This window comes from Saccostrea cucullata, unplaced genomic scaffold (assembly GCF_032062105.1).
Source record: "Saccostrea cucullata isolate Sc308-1 unplaced genomic scaffold, CSIRO_AGI_Scuc_v1 ctg811, whole genome shotgun sequence".
NCBI lineage: Eukaryota > Metazoa > Mollusca > Bivalvia > Ostreida > Ostreidae > Saccostrea > Saccostrea cuccullata.
Window position 1 is genome coordinate 139,216 of NW_026922183.1, and position 26,509 is coordinate 165,724.

General features: G+C 32.4%; 1 pseudogene; it reads left to right on the forward strand.

The window, feature by feature from the left end:
* The first annotated feature begins 738 nt into the window (after nucleotides 1-738).
* LOC134261335 (multiple epidermal growth factor-like domains protein 10) lies at nucleotides 739-24,955 on the forward strand (annotated as a pseudogene).
* Nucleotides 24,956-26,509: the final 1,554 nt, after the last annotated feature.

Sequence of the window (26,509 nt, forward strand, 5' to 3'; positions counted from 1 at the left end):
ATTAATTTTTACGTTTCAAAATTTTGCGAATGACCACTGCTTTGTTTACATTTTCTTGTTGATGATTTATTTTTAAGAAAATTATTTTTGCGAATGCAATGAACTCGCAAATTTGCTAAAAATTTATCTACAGCAAAAATTTCTGGAATTACGGTATGTTTCAGGGTATACTTTTAACGAGGCCGAGTCTAATTCGAGTGCGCATTACTTTGCGCAGCTTTTTAATTTCATGCAGTCATTAATTATTTTAATTTCAATACAAAATTAACGTTATTTGTAACTCCTACTGATCTGAAAATGTGATTTTACGACAATTATTAGAAAAAGAACCTTGAAATGGCTCTAACAACGTCACCATAGATATGTATTTTTACCGTAATATGGCAATTTTAGAGGTATCTGGCTTCGACCTAGACCAATCGAGATGGTGAACGTTTTTGAAATTTCACAGTTTGGTGACTTTTTACATTTACTTTCATTTACTTGAATGAAAAAGAAATCTCTAGGGCAGAAATACGAAAAATGTTGAAAAAATGTGATAAATTGGGGCTTTTCCTACATATTCCCATAGGGTCCAATAGTAAAAATTGACAACTTTTGAGATGGTCCCCAAAGAAATCGGGGTGGTAAACATTCGATTTTTTAATTTTAAAACAATAATTATAACAGTAAAAATTAATTATCAAAATATTATCAAAATCCCTAGGGCAAAAATAATTGGACTCGGCCTCGTTAAGCATGGAAGGTATGTCCATCTCATTTCACATCGGTATTTATTATGTGCACTTTACAGTCACGTGTCCCCGGTTTTAGGGCCAAATATGAAAAAATAGAATTGTTATACACACAAACAAAGTGAAAAGTAGTATACAAATACACCAAAAAATAATTGCAATAAAATTAATAGAAAGGTAATGTTTGACAACCAGCACGAATACCGTTATACAATAAAGCAGTCACGTGTAACGAATACGGAGAAATTTTTCAGGCCGGTAATGATTTATCGTTCACAATTGTATCGAAAATAGGAGTCACAGTGTATGTCTATAATTTACTAGCCGTGTTTTGCTTTCATGTAGTTTGTTTACCCCGTACATAAATAACACATGCATACTGTGCTAGGCTTTATTTCACCAAATGAAAACGCAGACCTGCCTACCTTTTTTTGCTGCAAGGGTGTAATTTCAGATTTCTTTTGGTAGAAATGACCACAAAGCAGTTTATGAAAAAGCGTAAACTGTTCCAACCCAGTTTATACCGTATAAAAGGGTAGCTATTGAATTAATTGCTTATAATTTAATTTTCATTCATTTGATGTAAGAAAAAAAGATGATTGCTCTAACAGAATGACTTCAATTTGTACAAATTTTGAATGTAACGTCAGGCGGATTGATACGTTTTTGACGCAAGTCATTGTGACGTAGGCAACCTATTTTATACGATATAAACTAAATATTGTATCCAACAAAATACAGTGTTACAACCAGATTAAATTATATAGTTTCAACTACACATCTCTGTCAGATATATACAATAATATAAAACTGTATAAAATTAACAGCCAGTAGTTTTTCTTTAATTTACTTAATACGCCATGTACATGTATCACGGTTTAAGATATGGTCTTCTTGGACTGATGGTTTATACATAATTTTATATAAATTATTGCGTAAATGAATATTTCATACTCTGTGTAAATTATTTAAAAGAATACTTTTCGTATATTTACGAAATATGTTAAATTCCATAAATTCTACACAATCTTAACTCTACATGTACCTGAACTACAGTCAGAGATGGACAGTTAATCTCTTAATTGACTTCTCTTGAAATTTATTGACACTTAATCCTTAACCTACTTAATTCTATCATACAGATGCAGCTATAATTTCACCAGTCCTTCTGTAATAACTTATTTATTGATTGCGTCATACGTTCTTGTTAATCCTTTTATTTTTGTCTTGGTTTAGTGTGTATGTTTTTTTCTTATGAGATATAGTCAGTTGTAATCATACGTAAAAGTATATTCCATGCAAAGGCTTTATATATAAGAGTACTAAAATTATATAAATAAAATTATATAAAATATATGAGTACTAAAATTATACAACCTTTTGGCTTGTTGGAGATTTCATGTGGATCTGAGTTCAAAAATAAAAGGAAAACTCAAAACATTTTACAAAAAGGTGATTTATTTTCATTATTTTGAATTAGATATACACTACATGAAATCCAAAACAAGCGCGGGAAATAAGTTTATAGTTGTTACTACGGACAGATATGTCATTTCTGTTTCTACTGACAGCTTATAGGCCAATAGAAGTATATTAAAAACAATCTGTTTAAAATCCCGGAAAAAGTAAATGTATGTCCCCACTCCCGTGACCTTTTTGAAAAAAAAAGTTACAGTATAAAACTCTTTAATCACAAACAAGGATATAGCGAATTCACGGATATAGCGAAGTTTTTCTGGGTCCCCGAAAAAATTCTTAACAAATCTTTGTAAAATTTACGGTTATAACGAACTCTGATATAACAAATTGACGGATATAGTGAACTTATTTTGAGTCCTGTTGAGGCTAAATATAATTAAAATATAATTACATCTTTCATAACAGACTTTCAAAGATTATAAAAAAAATGATAAATTGAACTTACTTTATTTCCTTGAAGCATTTGTATATAAAATTAAATTCATAAGAAAACCTTAGTTAACGAAGATATGTTTTGTAATATTTGATTCCCTAACATAGTTGGTAGTAATACTTGAAAGAAAGCATGTATAGTGCGAATTCGCTATAATGGTTATACGGATAAAACGAATTACGGATATAGCAGGTCCCCATGACTTCGCTATAACCGAGTATTACTGTATTTCATAAATTGACGTTTATAATAATTTTTACCACGATTATTGCCGAGTTCAAATAAATGCCGCGGACATTATTCTCCAAAATATCGAGGATGTTATCAAAACATGTCCAATCAGAAACACGTAACACACCGGTCCAGTTGAAATAAGCATTTGATTAAAATGAAATATATATTTAGAATCATCGATGTTACGTCTTTTGCAGTCGAAACACTGTGTGAATGGAATAAAGAATCTGCTGATTGTGATTTTATAGCTGAATGGAACTGTTTCACGTATAATATATTATTCCTACACCATATTTTAACTTTATCTTAGTGATAAAGCAGTATAAAAGAAACAGATTTTGTTATTGTACATTCATACAAAAAAATAAATTTATGTTAAAAAGAAATTTACAATAAATAAAAAGGCTATTTTGAATGCAATGAAAGCACAAATCGCCTACTTTCCATACGGAAGTAAGCAAATTTACTCTTTGGCGTTCAATGGAACAGCGTAATCGAGACATGATGACCTAATTTGGTTCTCTATAAACAAAACGATAAGCCGTATCCTAGAACTCATAGTGATTAGAAATAAAGTCCTTGCTGTCCTGAATGATGCAGAATAATCTCCAAAGTCGAGAAATATTGTTTGAAAGAGAGAAAAGCCGCGAAAACGCAGACTTTATTTTCTAAAACCTGGTATACTGCCTGCATGAAATTATTATTGACTTCAGATGTGCGTATTTCTTTTCCATGAAGGATAAAAACGGCGAGTGTGCATATTTTACCGATAAATTGATTTGGGGTGGGGGTGCGTCTTCTCTTGCAACTCTGGATATTTCACAGTCACTGCATTTTATCTGCCTTTCCCATAGGTAGAAAAGTATTACTGCACGATGTATTCCTTATTCCTCCGTGTATTCCAGGGTCCCGAATTTGTTGTTTATGGACTCGCACTCGTGCGTTCAGTTTGCCGGTTTGTCCTATGTAGTTTTCATTGCAGGTCGGATATATACATCCATAACATACCAACATTCCTGAGACTTTCATGAAATTTAAAAAGAGAATAATTTTGTAATAAAGAAACAATATTAAAAAAATCCCCGAGGATCAATATACGAGCAATGTATACGTAAAAACATATTTTGATTCGTCTAATAATAATTCATGAAAGAAAACCTCTATGTTACACAGATGTTCATTGGATGCCCCCCCCCCTTCCCGTTTCACATACAAAAAACTACTAGAGAGAATCTAGATACTCATTTTTTCATACTGAGTACGATAATGACAATGAATGCTTCGGAGAAAGAACATGCAATGGATGAAATATAGATTTTCATAGTCTGTTGTTTTTCCCTTCTTCTTACAGAAAACATAGCATTAAACAAGACCGCCTGGCAGCAATATCCATATTCATCCTCCAGTTGGGGAGGGATAAAGCTGTGGATGGGTGGTATTCAGACAGGTCTGCTGCAGGAGGACAGTGTACGATATCTAACAATGTTGCACAAACTGCCACCTGGCGGGTGGATCTAGGAGGAGTACTTAGTATACACCATATAACTATCTACTTCAGGACAGATAATATTGTTTGGGGTACTCTATTAAACATCACTTTAAAAATTGATGAAATTTAACATGATAAATTATTTTATGATGAAACAAGAATATCAGCAGTCCCGCTTAAAGTCATCATTTCGTAAGTTCTATGGTCGATACAATGACTTTGTCAGCAAATACAATTTATCACTGAGTCAAATGCTGACTGACGTTTTTCATACCAATTGTTAGTCCATTATTTATACACTGAATTGACGACGGTTTTTTTCCGTTATTTCCTGATCATGACAAGGAGCACACGGCAGATGTGACCGGTCGGCAGGGGATGTTCAATCCCCCACGGCACCTGATCCCACTTCTGATATTTTGGGGATCCATCTTTGCTCTGTTCTTATTTTGTAATGTTTTATGGACTTTGAGACTGAATACTGTTCGTTATCTCCGTATCCTTCCTTAGTTAAGTTGCATAAATCAATATACGTATTTGCATTTCACTTTTTCCCCGACGTATTTTACTGTAATCTACTTTTAATATGTGTACATGCATTTCTTTGTTTTCAAGTGTAGAACTACGGAAGCGTCTTAGTGCCAGTTGGACATTTTATTTTTTCCAATTTGTACACTTTAATCTGTACATTTACACTTAGATCTGTAACATTTACAAATTAATATGTGAATGTACACTTCAAAGTTTAAAATTTAACCATTTATCTTTTTAATTCACATAGTCAATTTGTCATTTTAGACATTTTCTAAATCCAATAATCCTTGAATCATGTCTGATAAAATTTAATTCATTTTTTTTTTAATTTAACAATTAGTGCAAATAATAAGCAAATTAGTATTACTGATACAAATAAGACTTCCTTGGAATATTAGTGAAGAGCGAAGCAAACATCCATGCATACAGTTGTATATTCTCAATGAATATGATATTAATATCATCATACGCATTAGTACATACAGTGTATAGTGAGATCATCAGTCCAAAAGCATTAATTGTAAATCATTCTACGTGCATTACGGGCAAAAAGTGAATTTATCTCTGATTTGATTTTTTTTAAATAACCAATTAAAATATTAATTGGTAAAGTAAATACATGTAAAATAAAACATATGGAGAAACCGAATAGTATTTAGAATTCCATGAAACAATTCAAAAAGGAGCAGAACAAACACGGACTTCCAAAAACCACGGAGGTGGGATCGAGTGCCATGGAGACGTAAACATAATTAAAGTATAAGACTTTATATTAATCTTTGGACAGAAATAAATTAATATTCTTTGATTTAATGATGTTTCTTATTGCTAGGTTCCAAAAATGACATTAATTTTAATGTTATAGTTTATATCATCATGTTCATATACCCATACATTACAATATCAATCTGAACTGCAAATAAGAAAAAAAGTTCTTTTTTAGTGAACGTCGCACAACTAAAGAAATATACTGAATTCAAAAAAAGATACCAGACCTTTTTGCTCGGACATTACAAGGACATCATTATAAAGATCAAACTAATTTCATATACTAGGAAAAACCACTAACATTTCTATTTCATATACCATATATATCCATAAACTCATAAATGCTAAATTTTACAATAAAATAAAAAAAAAAAACTTTTGATGTAGATATCGACCCCATTCAATTATAGATATTTATAAGGGTTACATTTACTGTAAACTGATGAAGAAGAAGAAGAGTTATGTGCAATTTATATAACACCATTAGGAATTATTAGTTATATGTACTTCGTAAATGAAGAACTCTTATACAATGACATTAATTCCTCATTTGTGTTTAAAAGTTTGATCAACTAAAAGTATAGTTGTGTTATTTCTGATGAAACAATGGAAACGGTTTTGGAAACAATATTTAATAAAACATTTCCAGATTAGTTTAATAAAATTATTCCAAATATTAAGCTTAAATCTTTAACTGAAATCTTTTGGAAGTCAATAAACATTAATAAAAATGATGTCGTTGAGCGGATTTCTTTTTCTTACTTGACAGGCTAATAAACATAACTGTATTTGGAAGGGAAATCATGACTTATCAATGAAACATATGGGGATAATGAACAGTATTCAAGATCAGAAATCCACAAAACAGTACAAAAAAGAGCAGAGCCAAAACGCACCTAAACATAAGAGGTGGGATCAAGTGCCATGGATCAGTGAGTATCCTTTGCCGACTGGTCACACCCGCTTTCTGTTCCTTATAATGATCGGAAAATAACAGGAATGTCCCTCGCCAATTAAGTGTAAAAATAATGGACTAGCTATTAGTTAAAAAAACATCAGTCAGCATTTAACTCAATGATAAATTGTATTTGCTGACAATACCTTTGTAACCATTGTACAGACCATAGAACTTACAAAATGATGACGCTGATCGAGCCTTCTGATATTCTTGTTTCATCGAATTGTTTGTCAATTAATTACCTCGTTTTTTTTAGATTGCTAATACGTTCAGCGTGTTCTTGCGTATCAAATTAATTGAGATATTACGGTATATAGTTGCAAAAGTGGGGGAGGTTGACAATTAAAATGTTGAAGTTTTCCCGTTTATCTTAAAGCTTGGTTGTTAGATAAACATTCCGGTAGGTCCCTACTCGTGGAATTAGTTGGTTAACAGTGCAATTTTTGTACTGATTTATATCAAGATATACTTTATCTACTTCAAAGGTACAAAAAGATAGATAATCTATATCTTTACTGAGTATGATGTGAAACACTCATCTACCCTCTTGTACCAAAAAACAAAAACGCGACTGTTTTAAGGACGGCCTTGATGTCATTGCACATGGTAAATGAATTCTTTAGAACATAAATCACAAGTATAAGGATAATATTAAATAATTTTAGGCTACGGTACACATTACTGGTTAAAACTAAGAAAATATTGAAGATTTAATCTTATTTTACTAAGAAAGTAACAAAGCTCAAAACTCATATAAAGTTCTGTATTAGAATAATTAATTTGTTTACCCTCATTGTTTGTCTTTTTTAGCTCACCTGAGCCGAAGGCTCAAGTGAGCTTTTCTGATCAAAATTTGTCCGTGGTCTGTCGTTGTCGTTGGCGTTGTTGGCGTCGTTGTCGTTGTCATTGTCGTAAACTTTTCACATTTTCATCTTCTTCTCAAGAACCACTAGGCCAATTTCAACCAAACTTGGCACAAAGTATCCCTGCGTGAAGGAGATTCAAGATTGTTCAAATGAAGGGCCACGCCCTCTTCCAAGGGGAGATTATTATGAATTAGTGAAAAATTAATAGCATTTTAAAAAAATCTTCTTCTCAAGAACCACTGGGCCAGGAAAGATGAAACTCCTGTGGAATGATCCTCAGGTAGTGTAGATTCAAGTTTGGTCAAATCATGACCCCCGGGGCTAGGGTGGGGCCAAAATGGCCGACCAAAGTTTTACATGGGAATATATAGGAAAATTCTTTAAAAATCTTCTTTTTAAGAACCACTGGGCCAGGAAAGATGAAACTCATGTGGAATCATCCTCAGGTAGTGTAGATTCAAGTTTGTTCAAATCATGACCCCTGGGGCAAGGGTGGGGCCAAAATGGCCGACCAAAGTTTTACATAGGAATATATAGGAAAAATCTTTAAAAATCTCCTTCTTAAGAACCACTGGGCCAGGAAAAATGAAACTTATGAAGAGTCATCCTCAGGTAGTGTAGATTCAAGTTTGTTCAAATCATGACCCCTGGGGCTAGGGTAGGGCCAAAATGGCCGACCAAAGTTTTACATAGGAATATATAGGAAAAATCTTTTAAAAATCTTCTTCTCAAGAACCACTGGAATTGGAAAAATGAAACTCATGTGGAATCATCCTCAGGTAGTGTAGATTCAAGTTTGTTCAAATCATGACCCCCGGGGCTAGGGTGGGGCCAAAATGGCTGACCAAAGTTTTACATAGGAATATAAAAGAAAAATCTTTTAAAAATCTTCTTCTTAAGAATCATTGAGAAAGGATATATGAAAATTAATGAAATTATCCTCAGGTAGTGTAGATTCAAGTTTGTTCAAATAATGACCCCTGGGGCTAGGATGGGGCCAAAATGGTTGACCAAAGTTTTACATAGGAATATATAGAAAATTTTTTCAAAAATCTTCTTCTCAAGAACCACTATGCCAGGAAAGATGAAACTCATATGGAATCATCCTCAGGTAGTGTAGATTCAAGTTTGGTCAAATCATGACCCCCGGGGCTAGGGTGGGGCCAAAATGGCCGACCAAAGTTTAACATAGGAATATTTAAGAAAAATATTTTTAAAAAATCTTCTTCTTAAGAATCATTGAGAAAGGAAATATGAAACTTAAATGAAATTATCCTCAGGTAGTGTAGATTTAAGTTTGTTCAAATCATGACCCCCCGGGGTAGGGTGGGGCCAAAATGGCTGACCAAAGTTTTGCACAGGAATGTATAGAAATTTTTTTTTTTTAATCTTCTTCTCAAGAACCTTTGGGCCAGGAAAGACGAAACTTATGTGGAATCATCCTCAGTTAGTGAAGATTCAAGCTTGTTCAAATCATGACCTCTGGGGCTAGTTTTGTGCCCAAAATGGCTGACCAAATTTGTACACAAGGATATATAGGGAAACCTTTCAAAATCTTTTCAAGTACTTCAAAGCCATGATTAGTGATATTTTTCAATTTATATGGAATCATCCTCAGGTAGTGTAGATTGTACATTGTTCAAATCATGACACCCAGGAGGGTTAAAATTCAATCCCCCCCCCCAGTAAACTTTCAGTTTTGATCTGATATGTGCTTTTTCCTAGTAGATGTGCTCAGGTGAGCGATGTGGCCCTTGGGCCTCTTGTTTTTATAGCAACCGCTGCTTAAAATAACTTTTAGGTATTACGATAAATGTATTGGTTATCTGTCTTTTCACCTAGATATATATGGGGTAAAATATACAGGTACATGTACCCCCATTGCTGTTTAATAACTCAGGCCTTTTATGTCAACAAAGATATTTATAAATTAGCTTAAAAGTGATATATTGTTTTGAAGAACAATTGTATCAAAATTTATACACCCTTTCCTACCAAAAGCAAAAATTTTATTCTCAATATAAATTCGAATATATTCACAGTGACCTGTAACAAACTGTATTTGATTCTGATTTTACGTAATCATTATATGTATGCAAAAAGAGAAAGGGAAACAACGTCAGCCCGAATTTACACAGTGTCGATCTCGGAAATATTTCGTATATCATAGAAAAAGAATTAACCAATTAAATTATAACTAGGAATAATACTACAATAAATATTCTTTAATAAAACAGAAACCTCATTCATTTACATAGCGTTTAAGTTGGGTAATACTAACTCGATATCCAGTTGTGCGAGTCTATGTACTTTAAGTCGTCCTTTAAAACGAGGTAAAATTTGCACATTTTCTCCAGATTTGAAGTCTTTTCAGAGATGGAAAACAAAAAGTAAAGATCCAGCGTTCACGAAAATAATCTTTTCCTTTTGTTAATTGCAATTAAAAGGTACAACATCTCTGATTTGAATAAATACGGTAGCTTTTTCCGTTTTCAACAGGGCCCGAACCAAGAACAGACGACATTTTGGAAAAAACCCATGATTGGTAAAAGACGGAGCGTGTTTGATCAGATCTGTTCTTTAAAAGCACTATTGACCAATCACATCTCGCGTTAAATCTTGGATGCAATAATAAGCCAGGGACGTAGCATCCGGGGGGCCGGGGGGGGGGCTGGTCCCCCACTTGTTTCCCCAACATAACCTTTTCTATAGTAAATGTTAATTGATAGGATGGATCCCCCCACTTTATAACCATAGTATAGTAATAGCAAGGATTGGAAGGAAAAAATTGGAAGTGAAAGTAAGTTGGCTTTGAAAAAGTTGGCCACATATACAAATTGTTGGTAGCCTGTGTTGACTTTTTTGTCATTGGCCGTCAAAAACAAAAGAAGAAATCCCATCGCACCGCATACCAATTGTGCACAAATAAAAAGAAATGAACGAAAAGTATTGTTTAATGACATAAAAGCAAATTATTTGCTACGTTTTCTGTAAATAGGTATCAGAAATTTTTGAGTTGTACCAATGCAATCACAGAAGTATAGTATAAAAAAACCCGCCTAGGTTAGAATATACTGCATATGAAATGTCTGGCATTTGACCTTGCGCTTGTGTTTTAAATCGATTCAATTTTCTGCTACATACAGTATAAATCTCAATCATTGCACAAAAATACCCTCAATCATCTTTATACACCCCAAATCTCCACCGGCAAGTGGTGGTTTCTCCATAGGAATAAAAAATTTTCGAGAGGTACCTTATTCACCATACAAACATACAATCATCTAATAGAATTCAATCCAAGTTCTTCTACAATACAAATTATAAAATAAGCCTTACAAACGAAGACAATGTGTTACCTGTTCTGTAAGCAAGGACCAGGACGTACTGGTCATGTAATCTATCTATTCTATGTTCCCTTCTGGCTTATTGAATACAAAAGTATATATGATTTTCATATTGCTTCCTCCCAATCTTTGATACGCGACTGTAAATTGATGAATTTCCGACGCCAGATGAAGAATCGGAGTTCTCAATATTTAGGGCCTTTAGAAATAAGTTATCTAAGGTCCTTATAATTTACTATATTAAGCTAACCAGTAATGATACATCCGCAGGACTATAGTCATAGGGTGATGAAGAATATGAACACGAACGATGATGATTTTTAAGATATTCGATATCCATGAAAATTTTTCTTGTTATTAAAAAGTTTCGAAGAATGGTCGATGTATATTTATATGAAATAAAAGGAGTAGTCCTTAAATTGAAATATGGTTCAATACAAGAATTGCCTTTTTTTGATTAAGAATAGTACGTATATTAAAGGGGGCAATTCCTTTAATGGCATATTGAAGTTCAATATCTCAGCTACGTGATCGTCTCTTAAAAATAGGATATTAGAGTTGCAAGCATACTCGCTACACTAACATCTAACAACATCCCACGGATGGTCAAGTTAGAGGTCAAATTCTATCAACCAGTCAAATCATTGCCTGCTAAATGCTTGTATTTGTTGAAGCAAATAAGTCTAGAGTTGTTCCGATTTTGATCTCCGGTATGAACCACTACGGGATGTTGTTAGATGTTAGTGTATCGAGTAAGCGAGAAGATCTAACATCAAATTTGAATAAGATTGAGCTACACATAAAATTTTAAGTACTTTCTTTCAGATGCAAGTAATGGTCATACAAACAGAGTCCTTGGTTTTTCTGTTTACATATCGAACACAACAGACAAAGATGATGGCATTCTTTGTTTTAAAGACAACATGTACACCACGGCCACAGTTCCAAATACTACTACAATAACATGTATAAAACATGGAAAATACGTAGTCTTTTTTAACGAGAGACTTCAAGGAGTTGCCTATCCTGATGAATATTCCCCAACTGCATTCAACGACCTCTGTGAGGTTGAAGTCTATGGTAATATGACACAAGCAACAATTTATTAAACCAGAATACATTTATATTTTGAAAAGACATAAGTGTACATTTTTCAAGTATTTTATACACCAGCAAGCCACAGATCTGCAGCTAAGTAAAAAAAAACAACACAAGTTTTTGAAAGAAACAATTCGATGATTTCAATGACCATCATTGATGCACACTTTATATAATTCTTTTGTATTTTAGTATCTTTAAATTAAATTCTTGAAAATTGGAAAGAATGAATAACTTGGGCAATCTTTCCTATTGTAAAAGTACAAACGAAGTTCATTTATACGACTGCATCCATGTAAAACGTCAGAAGTCAATTATATTTTTTTACCAATAGAAATATCATGAAGATGTGACGTATATCTGAGTGACGATGTTTTTAAATCCATTTATTTTACACTTTGGCACAAGCGTCCGCTTTACTTATGAATAAAGGAAGTTATTATAATATTAAAAGAATCACAGAAACTTATTTAAACATCTTTTAAATAAATGTTAAACACTTGTGTATGTCTAAGCAGCTTCAGCTAAAATGATAAGCTAAGAAGTATAAACAAACAGATTTCAATATTGTTTTGAGAAAATTAACCAGCTTTCTTTACTCAATCAAAACTGAAAAATATATATATATATATAGTAAAAAGAAATGAAACCCCAACACTTCTTTCAACAAAAACAAAGAAAAATCTTTTGTAAAATTTTACAAATCAAGCAAACTAAATCAGAATACTAATTAAGGGCATACAATAAAAATCATTAAAAAAAACTGTAATGCATGTATTTCAATACAAAAATACAAAGAAATATTGACATGAAGTAAATTTAAATATATAATTGATATGATGAATAGTGTAGAAAATTGATTTCATTGATTAATGGAATTCGTATCGTAATTATAAATATATGGACGGTATTTCCAATTTTTTGCTACATTTCATATTTCATGTATCGTTATTTATATTCTCTCATCAATTTTCAATAAGGATGTCCTACCTCGGGTTTTTACGGAGAAAATTGTTCTTTACCGTGTCCACAGAACTGTCAGGAGGGACATTGTAACATTGTGGATGGGACTTGTCTTGGATGTGTTGTTGGTTACAAAGGTTCCCGATGTGAACAAGGTATGTGTATAGAAACCAGAGAGAGAGAGAGAGAGAGAGAGAGAGAGAGAGAGAGAGAGAGAGAGAGAGAGAGAGGTACAACTCATTTTCTTTGTAATGTTTATAAAAAGAATTCTTTTCGATGGATCATTCAAATTCACTATATATTTAATTGTTGATGAATCGAGATCCTTTGAAATTTTGACGAAGTTTCATGTTTGAGAGGACACAATATTTCTTTTTTAATTTTTACAGAATGTGATAATAATAGATATGGACTTGAGTGTTCTATGTCCTGTGGTTACTGTAGTAATGGAGAACAATGTAATCACGTGAACGGAAATTGTCCATACGGATGTGTCGTTGGGATGCAAGGAGATAAAGTGAAGAAGGTGATATATTAATCTTTAACAGTGCATCATCTTTATAAGATGCCTGAAAAACTAGGTTTACTTTCCAGTGTTTTAAATAGTAATTTTATAGACTATTATTATTTTAAATGTACAATGGCTTGTCTGGAAAAGACAATTTAAAAGATAAAATTAATTATTATCTCTTTGTATAATTCCGTTTACCAGAACTTGAAAGGGAGCACAAGGCGGTTTGAGAGGTCTAAGGGAGTTGCTCACTCCACAATTGCATGTGATTCTATTGCTGATCTTTTTATAGGCCCGTGTTTTCTTTGTGCATTGTTTCAAAGGATTGATGAGTCTCGAAGGTCGTATCATATTACATCTTTAACATTGATGCCAAAATTAGAACTAAAATTATTCAAAGACATTTTTTTTCATTTTGTGAAAATTGATTCCATGAAAGGACGATTTTTAGATATGCTGTTGGAATGGTTTTCGAAATGATTCGCTCTATTGTTTCATTTCTACTTTTAAGAGCAATGTTTTCACCGATCTAATAAGAGCTCTTTAATGAATTTCTTTAACAGGGTGTCCCTATGGTAGACATGGAAAGAATTGTGTTGAGTTCTGTAAACCAAGCTGTAGAGGTTGTAACAGATTTACTGGAGTCTGTGAGTTTGGTTGCTACCCTGGATGGAAAGGGACCTTCTGTGAAAATGGTACTATTTAATTTCAATCTGTATTTTTCCTCAATTCTTAACAAAACCTGTCATTATACATATTAATGCGTAATTATTGTCATCATTTCGACCATGAAAAGGTATTACATGGTTTTGATGTATACTTACCATATTGATGATTGCAAAGTCTCCATTGGTTGTATAGTTATATCTCATTTATATTAGATAATAAAGTTATACAAGAACTGATACAAGATTTTGAAAAAAAAGACAGATGATGTTTTCATATAAATGTAGTAGAAGGGCAATGTTTAACAACAAATTTCAATATCTTTTCTGTCATCTAGACTCTACATTAATTTTAAAGCACCCTGTGTCTTATTTTGAATATTTTCAACATACAATTTGACGTTAGAGAAATTATAGGAACATTTAATGTTGCAGAATGCGATGGTTGGCGTTATAGTAAAGATTGCAATATCTCTTGTGGTTCGTGTCTTAGTTTTGGGCAATGCCAGCATATCAATGGAACATGTTTAAATGGATGTGAAAGAGGTTTTCAGGGAGAAAAATGTTCTGAAGGTTGACAAACGTTTTCTATACACACATGATCCATTATTCTATTCAACTTTTCTCGTAAAAGAAGTCTTTTTAAAAACTTTAAGGAAGCATCAACATGAAAAGGAAGGAAATGTTTAAAAAAAAAAAAAAAAAGTACATGTACTGTGGATTTAATTTTTAGAAGAATGTTTTTTATGTTTTTTTTTCATTTCTTTGTTATTTATTCTTTTTTACATCTTAGCATGTACAGACGGACGTCATGGTTACAACTGCAATGAAACATGTAACATTAACTGTGGAGTCCCTGGTAGATGTAACAGAGCATCAGGGGAATGTCAAGGCGGATGTAAGGCGGGGTGGAAAGGGACGAAGTGTGATAAAAGTAATTCTGTTCTATATAACAATATTTGCAATTAAATACATGTACATGTACATCATCTATGCCAACTGTGGAAAGGTCTTAAACAAAACCCCCCCAAAAAAACATTCCTTATATTAACAGTTTACATGAAATCTTAAAAAAAGTTTGAAATGCCACTCGTATTTCTTTTTTAGGTGTTTGTTATTTTTTTCTGTTTGCTGTTTAACTGCATATAGATTACTTAATTCTCAGTTTTCGTTATAGAACTCTAAAGTAAATCTACTACAAAAACTTTTGTACAGTATTTATTATATTATTGAGATTTGCCTAATTTCTCTAATCTAATCGTAGTAAACGAATAGACAGCTAAAATTATATAGGCTCAAGCATTTACCATAAACATTTTTAGTTGATTCTTCTCTTTTTTTATATCTGGCTTAGGGCGTTGACTTTGTGTTATTGGCAAATGTAAGGAAATAATGCCTATGTGCGAAAGTCCAGAAGGCTCATTCGAGACTCAACTCTTGAAATACGAGATTCGAAATTCGAGATTCGAAATTCGAGTTTCGAAATTCAAGATCCATACTAACCAACTAAAAGCGGGTTCAACATTTGATTACTTCCCTTTATTATATTCTATCAAGAATTCGTTGATTATATTTTTAACAATTTGACCATTTGCTAAAATGATAATGCAAGAAAAAATGTTTTATATATTAAAACGAACTAAATATAAAATTTATTTTACATCTTGAAAAATGCATATATAATCTTATTTTTCTCATTAAACAAAACAGAAAATACGTATATATATATAGAATATTATATTGTCTTATCGTTGTTACGAGTATATTTTAATTTTTGACCATGTAAGGCTATGGTCAGAGACTAAAATATATAACCATAACGCTAAAGTTCTGCAGCGTATTTAGATCAATCTACTGTTTGATATCAGATAAAATGAATGCTGCATTTATTTTAATTCATATTGGCAATCTGTATTGTATATATAATTGGTTATTTATTCAAGAAATTAAAGCCTTAGATGAAGATAAGTAATTGAAAACTTTATTTTTATGTATTCCCTCTATTAGGAAAACGAACGCCGTTTTTATTTATCAAGGCTACATTTCCTTTCAAGTTTTTAAAGTAACATTTTCAGTGTTGGGAAAAATGGGCAGGTATTGCCGGTAGTGGTTGGGCTTTTGTTAATCTTTAGACACTATTTATAACTTTATTATTATGTCAACAACCCTTTAAATAAAGTAGACAATGCAAAAATGTATATATTCCTGATAAATGTATTCTATTCAATATTTAAGAAGTCATAATATAAATTGAAATATATATTGCTGATCAAAAATCCAATGATTATTTAACATTCCTTCTAATATATAACACTCCTTTCTTGGATTGTAATTTAATCAAATGACCCATTTGTTATAAATATATTAAACGATTTATTGATAGATAAAACATAATAAAGGGGAGTAATCAAATGTTGAACCCACATTTGATTGGTTAGTCTGGATTTTGAATCTCGAAACTCGAATTTCGAATCTCGTATTTCGAACCTCGAATCTTGAATGAGCCTTTTGATTGGTTAATCTGGATCTTGAATCTCGAAACTCGAATTTCGAATCTCGTATTTCGAAACTTGAATCTCGAATGAGCCTTCTGGGCTTTCGTACCTATGGATAACCTATGGATAACCATCACGGTGGCTCAATCGATAGATCAACAGAACGTGGGATGGAACACCGGCCAATCAAAGACGAAAAAAATATGTAGAATTTGTTCTCTAAAAATGAGCGTGAGAGTTTGAATAGGAAATCGCTGGTCTTTTTTTTTTTATAAAATAGACTTGAAGTTAATTTAAGGATTTTACATTCACAATATAATATCACCATTTTTTTCATGCTTTCTATCATTAAGGTCTTCCGTTTCCAACGGAAGACCTTCTACTGATTCTGATGATTAAGATTATTCTTATTATTCTTTTTTTTTTTTTCTTCCTAGACGCCAACTTTGAGGCCTCATATCTCACTCATTTCTCAATGGATTTTGCTCAAATTTTCAGACATTATAGACGATAATAAACTCTATCAGAATGCTGTCTAAAATTTCAAAAAGTCACTTCCGGTTTTGAGTTATTTCCCTTTAAACGAAAATTTATAGGCTTTCATTTCCAGACAAAGGCTCAGAGACCACAAAAGCTGGAGCAGAAATTTTACTGCTTTTAGATAACAGAAGGATTGAAGTTGTGCACATCGGTTTTTGTTTTTCGATTTCTATATTCAAAATGGCGCTATACAGGGGTCAAAAATTAGAACGCCTAAAAGAGCGAAAATTAACACATATTTTCCTTTTTATCTTGAAAACTAAAAATATTTTGTTAAGACATGTAGAATAAAAGTTGTGCATAATTGCACGAGCTTCCATTTAATATCATTTAAAAGGGGCTGGCCCCTAAAATTAGGGATCTAGGGCCCTTGAAAATTTTTGCTTTATAACTCAAAAAAGGTAAATATTTCGGAATGACTGTCGATTATGAAGGTTTGCTTTAACATCTTATTATCTCATGAAATTGTTTTGTTCGAGTCTTGTTTTAAATGAGCTAGATACATGACCCATATATGTACAGGTAATTCTTTTCACTCAGCACGTAAACGCGAGCTCCTCAAGCGTGTAAACCAAAACAAACTTACTATAAATGATAAACATGGCTACATTGGATGCTCATATTTTCTTAGAATAAGGTTCTTGAAGTGTTTTGTGTTTTTCCCCCAAATTATCATGATTATTCACTGACAATTTTCCCTTTTATTTCATTTTTTTTAAATCGTATAAATCAAGTCTACTAAAAATGGAAGAAAAGATAATCTTTTCTTCTTATCATATAAAAACAAACAATATAGTTAGAAAATAAAACATAACTGTAAAGCATATACTATTCACAGCCTTTTACATTCACCTTGTTTGTTTACGATTATATAACGCGCCTCCCTCGATAACGCGGGGCAAAGTCGGTCACCGGGAATCAATCGGCGTGTTATCCAGCGACCCCCAGTCATATACACAAAAGAAACCACATAATGGATAAATTTAATTAATATGTTGAATCTTTCAAATTATTTCATAGTATCTTTGACTGATTATGTCGCTAGTGCATTTCATTCAATAATTTATTTGCTGAATTAAATGAAAGTTGCATATAATTATTTTTTTTTATAGCAAATGTTTTTCTCGATATCGAGGTTATGATCTGTCTCACCTCAAATACCATCGAAAATATGCTCCTTTGATTAATTTCTACTAGTGATAGATTTTTTGTATCTTAAGTTAAATGTACATGTATGTAAGTCAATAATATACGTTCTTTTGTCGGCGTCCTTAAAATGTACAACTGTATACGTCCCAAATACATGTATACAAATATCGAGCGTTTTATCAGAATACATCAATACAAAATCCCACATTCACACGCGCGTCCAAAGTATGTAGATTGAGACACACATGCGTAACTTATTCCATTGGACAACTAATTAACCTTGAACAAATAATTATTTTCTATTTAACTTGTAATTTTTTGCGAGCAGGTTTCCGTTTATTTTTTCTTATCAGCTCTCGTAATGCTTCATTAAGGTTTTACGGAGACATATAATGTACATGCATGCAAGTACAGAACATGCACGTTTTATAATTAAAGTATAATGCATATGCAAGAGTGCCCAAATATACGCATGTAGAGCCTAATCTGCGTTTGAAATACAGACATTAGAGTGAACTAATTATAGGTCCGCAGAGTTGATTATGAGTTGATTTTATAACGGGTAGCCCATCCTGTCCAGTCATCGTCACGGTTTGTAACCTCGTAATTACACAGGTAAATACTAAGGTGTCAATCTATATATTTTCACCTATATTTTCCCCCTAAAAAATAAATTACCGAGAGATGTATCATTTTCTCCTATCATATATTAATTGACAGTATTTATGAACAGCTGTTAAAACACAGGCCTGTGTAAACGGTAAATCAAAAGAAAGGAAATCTGGGGTATGAAAAACAGAAAATATATATAATGCCTCATTCTCTGAAGATTACGTTGTCTTCAGATAACTAAAATACATGTACCAGTAAATTAATGTCTGTCGAATTTTATTTTAATGATAACATTTACTGGTGTGTACCTGTACACGCAGTGTGTCACTTTTTCTAAGCCTTCGCCCAAACGAACAATTTAGCAAATCTTGAATGAATTAATTTACACTATCCCTTCTACATATCCACACACATTCGCCTATAGCTAAAATCAGATTTGTGACCATTTCTTTATTTTATCAAGATCGGTTGTAATTAAGAGATCATGTAGGAGTATTAATATTAGTGTCCACTATTGCAAACAGTGATGTATCGTCCACGAATCGAATTTCATTATGTATGCCCTGTTACGACGCACTTTGAAAAATTACACACTTTGAAAAATATTTCCAAAGTGCGTTAAATTTGGGACCAAATCAACGCACTTTAAAAAAATAAAATTTCTTTTCAAAGTGCGTTAATATCGACTATATAAATGCACTTTGAAAAATGTGTATGGCTTGGTCAATATTCTTGCAAATCTTAGATATGATAGAAATAATTGAACCTGTTTGATAACTCTTCAGTATGGTCACTTTACGATATGAAAGTGAGCGATTTTGATTTTTCCATATATGTACTTTGAAAATTCTTTCTCCCTTAATTATTTTACTGAACTAATTTTTTTTTTTTTACAGTTTTCATGCATTTTATGTAAACTAAAATTTATTGAAAAATTTTAACGTCATACCAGTTATATTGTTGTGAAGCATAAGCATCTGTACGGGGGGGGGGGGGGTGTCACACAAATGTTTTGCAAATACATTATATAGGCATTAAAAATTGGGGCTTACCTTGGGGGTGTATCCTATTTCAATTTAAATTATTAAAATCTACAAGTCTAGAATTTGTTTTATGCATTTTTTTCAAAGTGCGATGCCACAATGCCCTCAGTTATGTCATTACAGTTTACATCCACCTCTGTTGCCTTGTGTCAAAAGTTCAAAACGTTTTGCACCCTAGTCCTCGTTCACACGTGCGTGGCCGCAGAGAGCCGCGGGCATGTCGGTGTTAAAAATACATCGTGTACTCAGATAGTTATAAATGGAAATAATTGTAAGTGTACCAGTAAGTGACGTTTCCAACTCAAGGGAAAAACCCGAAAAGAATATTTCAATTGCAGAATTTTACGGGAATATGCTTGTACATGCAAGTTTAATTATATACATGTATTCATTTTTACATGTACAAAAGTGGCCAAAATATATGCACATTTTGAGAGATATATCCAAACCTTAGTCTAGAACAGATGATCTAACCCCTGTGCCACACGGGCGGTGCTCAGATTTGAAGAATTAATTCAAGACATTTTTATCAAACTTTAGTATGCTGATACACTTTAACCTTGCACTTTCCTGTGACCTTTACCTCACTTGTCTTTAATTTGCATTTTTCTTAGTATTAAAGAAATCATTTGAGATATTTTTATGTAAGCTTATGCATTATTTGAAGGGGATTTTATAATCTATATCCATTTTTTAAGATTTCAATTTTTAAGAAACTATTCAAGATATTCTCAGCAAACGTCATACATTAATACAGATTTTAATGTTGCATTATGTACTAATATACACTTGGCGATGCATTCATGTCTTATAGACATATTTCTAGTTAAATCCTTAGCTAAATCATAGTGTTGAACCTAATAAATTCTTCCGATTTGATACTGTATATGCTCAGAAAAAATAAGGCTGAACATATCCATTCATTCAGACAAGTCAAGGTTACTGACAGAGAAACTGTAAATTCGCTACAGTATTTGTACCTGTGAAACATTGTTGATACATGTATAATGCAGGGTGGGACATGATCTTGACTCAAGTTCAAGGTCACTAAAGATAAGATGTTTTGGCTGGATTCATGGACTAAAAGAATATATAAAAAACATATGTGTACTTTTCCAGTTGGTAATACACATACCGTATGATCCCTATTAACCACCCCTGCCCCCATAAGCGCCCCATAGGTCTTTTTTCAATTATTAGAAAACAAGGGCCCCCTCTACAATGATTAAAATCATCTAGAATCGTATCAAAAGTCTGCCAAAATTTGAACAAAGTGAAAATGTAACTTGTCTATTATCCAATTTCTCAGTGGAAAATGAATCATATCGCATAAATTGGGTGGATTATCCTCACTTAAAGTAAAGTTCGACATTATTTTAGCTGTTCTTTAAAATTTTTGAAGACATTAAATATTAATATGAAGAGAATACCAAAATACCGCCTCCTTTTCGAAATTTTCTAAGCGCCCGGGGCGGTTAATAGGGATTATACGGTATTAGATTTTTATAACAGAGTTTGTCATTGCATGACGCAAGGTCATTTAGAAAGTTCAAGTTCACATACATTCCTTTACAGCATTTTTCATGGCGAAACATTGCTTGACGCAAGGTCATTTAGAAAGTTCAAGGTCACATACATTCCTTTACAGTGTTTTTCATGGTGAAACATTGTAAGTTTCTTCCTTTACAAGCCTTTAGGTTGCTTACTTGTATAACTTTATAATGTGGCTTGACCTAGACTCAAGGTTACGTCTTCCTATCCGTAGCTCCAACGGAAGACCTATTCGTTGCTTTGCAACGAGCTCGGCTCTAGTTAATTTTATTTGTGTTGTGTTTTGCTACGTTTTGTCACTATTTAATCTAGTTTTGTTTAAGCCATGCAAAACATGTCCAATCCCTCTATAAATTTTAAGTCAGGATAATCAGGAAAAATAAGCATTTTCACAAAAGGACAATGTATTTCAACATAAATCTTCATTCAGTAGTTGATTTATGGAGTATATGTAAGTGATGCATTCTGAAAACTTACGTAGATGTATTTGAAAGGATCACAAATTGGGAAATGTCTAATATAATGGGTCTGACAAAGTGGTTTTCTTTACTTTACCTTAACATCCAGTTCCGCTGTTAACACCCAGTTCCGCTATTAATAGCATCCACTTCATCTGTTATTTTGTCTGTTAAATTGAAGATATACGTTCATATCACTGACATAAACTAAAAATAGTTTAATATATTGAAACTGAAAATGTTTGTTACATGAAAACTTTTCATCAAGATTATAAATCAATTATGTAACTTTTTTTAAATTATAGTCATATTAGCCAATTCTGATGAAACGAGTCAGTGCTGTCCATATCTTTACGGTGTGGCCTCCACGCTGTGCTTAAGCGTAGTTTTAAATATTTTGTGTGTTATCTGGTAAGTTTTGTTTTGTTTCTTTTTCTTCCAAAACGCATACAAAAATATGTTTTCTCAGTTCATCAAAATTCTTCAATTCACGTACATTTCCTTGATTGTACATGACTAAATACTCTTTTTATTTTAGGAATTGTAGAAAGAAGATATGCAATGAAACGTGTCAAGAAGAGAAAAGCACAAAACAGGCGTCCAATGACCGGACCAAGCCTAACAAAGGGATTTATGATAAAGTGGAAGACAATACAGGATACCAAGAACTGGGTCAAATAAGCAAACCTTCTCATTATGATGAATTACATTAGACAGAACTGAGGGTTTTATATATAGAGAGCACAATCGCAAGTGAGTTAAGGCTATATATGGAGGTTTCTATGCAAAATATCTAATTAAATTCCATAATTGCTCTACCTACTACACAGAAAATGTTAAGACTTCTTTTCTAATACATTCTTGGTACCCACGACATGCAATAGCCAGTACACATTATGACGTCATATTATGACGTCATCGGCCTCTACTACACAAGTTTATAAGAAACATCAACAAAATCGCTTCGGCGCAAGGGCATACCTTATTTTGTTTTACAGAAGCAAGGTATAAAAAGACGCAGGATATACAAAGAATTTGAAATATTGCTGCACAGATGTCAGCATTGCAATTGTTTAGTTACTATCCGTGCAGTTTTAAGCTTAAACAGGGTAAAAATTCATAGTCCAGTGTAGGTTTCCTAATTTTTTTATCGTTTGAGAAAGTGCGCATGATTTGTGCAGCAACTGTATTAATTTTAATAATATTCTCCTTAATATTATTATACATTGTTTATTTTAAATTAGATAGGATATGCCCTTGCGCCGACGTGATTTTGTTGATGTTATTTATTACCTTGAATGGGAGAGAACAGTCACGTCTTAATATGACGTCATAATGTGCACTTGCATTAATAAACTGTGGGTACTAATTATGCATACGAAAATCAATTTGAGCTTTCTCTGTACAAAAAATATACAACTTATGAATTTTTATTAGCTCATTTGCATAGAAATATTTATATATAGCTTAACTCACTTGCGATGTTATTTTTTGTCAAAAGTCTTATCATGGTCTTACTGAATTACGCTGTATTAATTAGAAAATTTTTGAAACCATTTTTTTTCTAATGCTTCATTTGTTCCTGATATCATAACAAATATTATAACATATAAATACAAAAATAAAAAGCTGAAGATTTCTGATAATGCGCGAGGAATTAATTTCCGCGTAATTTTGCTAGAAGCATCGTTCACGAAAAAATATTACTCGCTTTTATTTTGATGGCACTGAAATCTATGTAAATTCCGTTGATCAACCGTCCATTCGCGAATTTTAATTCTCGCGATTAGATGTGAAAGAGCCAGTTCGCGAAAAAAGGCACTGGCGAAAAATAAGGAATCTACAGTATTTTTACTACTTGAAAATTTAATCTGAATTTCAGTTTTGGTACTCTGAAAATTGAGTTTCATTGCAGACTGTCGTTTATATGATAGTTTGCTTCCGTTATTACTCGATAATGACAAGCAGCACACAGCGGTATGACATGTCGGCAGGGGATGCTCACTCCTCCATGGCAACTTATCAAATTTCTAAGGTTTTGAAAGTCCGTGTTTGCTCTGTTTCTGTTCTATTTTGTTTTTTGAATACTTAACTGTCATTGATGTGTAATACAATCCTTGGTGCTTTGTTTAAATATGTTTATTGGTGTAGTTCATTCAAATCAAATACTATTCTATTATATTCTTCAGGGAGAGAAAATGATGTTATTGATCTTTTTAACAAAGTAATAATAAAACTGCATGGGATTTTTATATCATGATATATTATAGAACCAATTATGCATATATTCGACAAAACAAGATTACTTTGATGTCAGTCAACATTGATGTATTTAAAAGTTTGACTATCTAAAATTAATAGAATGTTGATAATGAAAGATTATGCCTTTCAAGTCAAGTCAAGTGCTTTTCAAGATATATGTGACTTTGTATCTTCAAGAGCACTCAAAAAAGCTAAAGTTAGCGGTTATAAATTGTGCCTAAAATGGAATTATATATTATACTAAATCTTAATTATATATCTTTTTATTGGAAATTTCTGTTCAAGACAACCTCAATTCTCCCCTTTATTATACAGGTTGTGATTATTTAAATGCTGAAACAAGAATTAATTTTGTACCTTTAAAATTTATTCCTGTACAAATCCATACGAAAAAAGTTTTACATTTCTAATGTTTTGATGAGGATACTGAAAAAAGTCGATGTTGGGCCGTTTGATGAAATATTGGTCCACTTACGTGACAGAATGGGCGGAGCTTTCATCTCATTTTCATTCGCTGGTCTTAAAAGTGAGAGACCTGAGGTCAAATCATGGGAGACCATACAAAATACAATGTTAAAAAATTAAAATGAACGATATAACAAAACATTTAATGACTACGTTCAATCTCGGAGAAAATGTATATTTCATATTTTTCATATTGTATAAATATGTTATCTATGTATCAGTATGTAAAACATGCATGTTAATTTTTTTCTGTTCATGTAACACGTATTTCATTATTTTATTAGATATTTATTAAACAAATCCCATTAATACTCATAAGTTCGAAATAGTTTTCTTTTCATGAAAGGAAATGCAATGTTTTCGAAATGACTTGATGAAGACGTATCAAAAAGGCATGCAAATGAAATATATAAGTGTCATTATTTCTAATTCATAAAACCATCTTTTTGAAAGCGTTCTTTGAACAAGAACACGGAACAAGAGTACTGGAGTTTCAGTTCTGTAAAACGCATATCCCGACAAGGATGCACTTTAATGGACGTAACTTTGAATTTTTTTGGGGGAAAACAAAGAAAGAAATGTGAAAACCCTTCCTTGATGACGAGAAAGCTTTTGATTGTGTGTGATACACGCTTTTTTATTAACTATTACACATCAGCATCAAAAGCGTCTTCTTCTTTTGATTCATTTAAGAAAACAATTTCTCATACTTTCGACAAAAAATATGAAGCGAGAAATGAGGAAAAGAGTTCCCTTACTTTTCTTCTCATAAAAGACATCCTTAAATTGGATCACCTCGATATTGGGGTTTTTATTTCCCTTTGTTAAATTATTTAAAAAAAAAAACTCGTTGATATTCATTATCAGAAACAATCTTCAAAAGCAGCTAGTTGCGGTTGCCAACTACGCAGGAAGGTTAAGGTTACAACCAAATATTCTACTTGCCTATATGATATGACGTCATAATAAGCTATATGACGTGAGATTTAGAGATAGAAATTTCTTAAAATCGATAATTTAAGATTGATTTGAGGTCGTAAAAATGAACCAAAATATGCAGAGAAATAATATCAACGGAATTTTGTCGTTCCTGGGCCTCTGTAGTTATCACAGGGGTTACATACCAAACCCGTGACGTCATAACTGTTGATCATGCAGTAGCACAGTGAAAGTGAAAAGTAACGAGAATTGATGTAAACAAACACAAGAAATCGGAGTTTAAAAGCATTTAGAATGAATATCATGTGTGATTCTTGTGGGAATAAAGCGTATGAATAAGGTATGGTAATGTAATTCTGCAATTTCTTCGTAAAATTAAAGCAGGGAGGGTGTTTACTTGCCGATCAGCCTTTCCTCTGCCGTTTGTCACAAAAAAGATGCAAAAGTTCAACACTACGCTGTATACCTTGAAACTTAATTTTTGATTCTGTTTAAAGTTCTTATTCTTTTGTTTTTGGAAAGTGCTGCTAGAATCGTATGGTTTACGGGAATTGATGCATATTTTTCGATGTTATGAACAAAATGTAAAATGTAAAAATTTTGGGAAGGTTTCGTCCAAAATTGTTGAATAATTGTTTCTAAAAGGGGACGGTAGGATTCTAGCATCACTTTTCATGGTACAGAGATGCCTTCACATAACTATTACTTTAAATTGGAACTAATTATTCCAGGATAGTGTTAAACTTTTCACTTTTTCATTAAGGCATATTTTCTAATAGACGTCACGTGGTGACGTCGTGGTGAAGTGGCTCCTGTAGTACAAGTCCCATTGAAGTCTATAGAATGCATAATTATAGTATAAGTTTATCCTTGACTTTTCCGATTTATTACCGGCCGCCAGGAGGCGGTCGGTTAT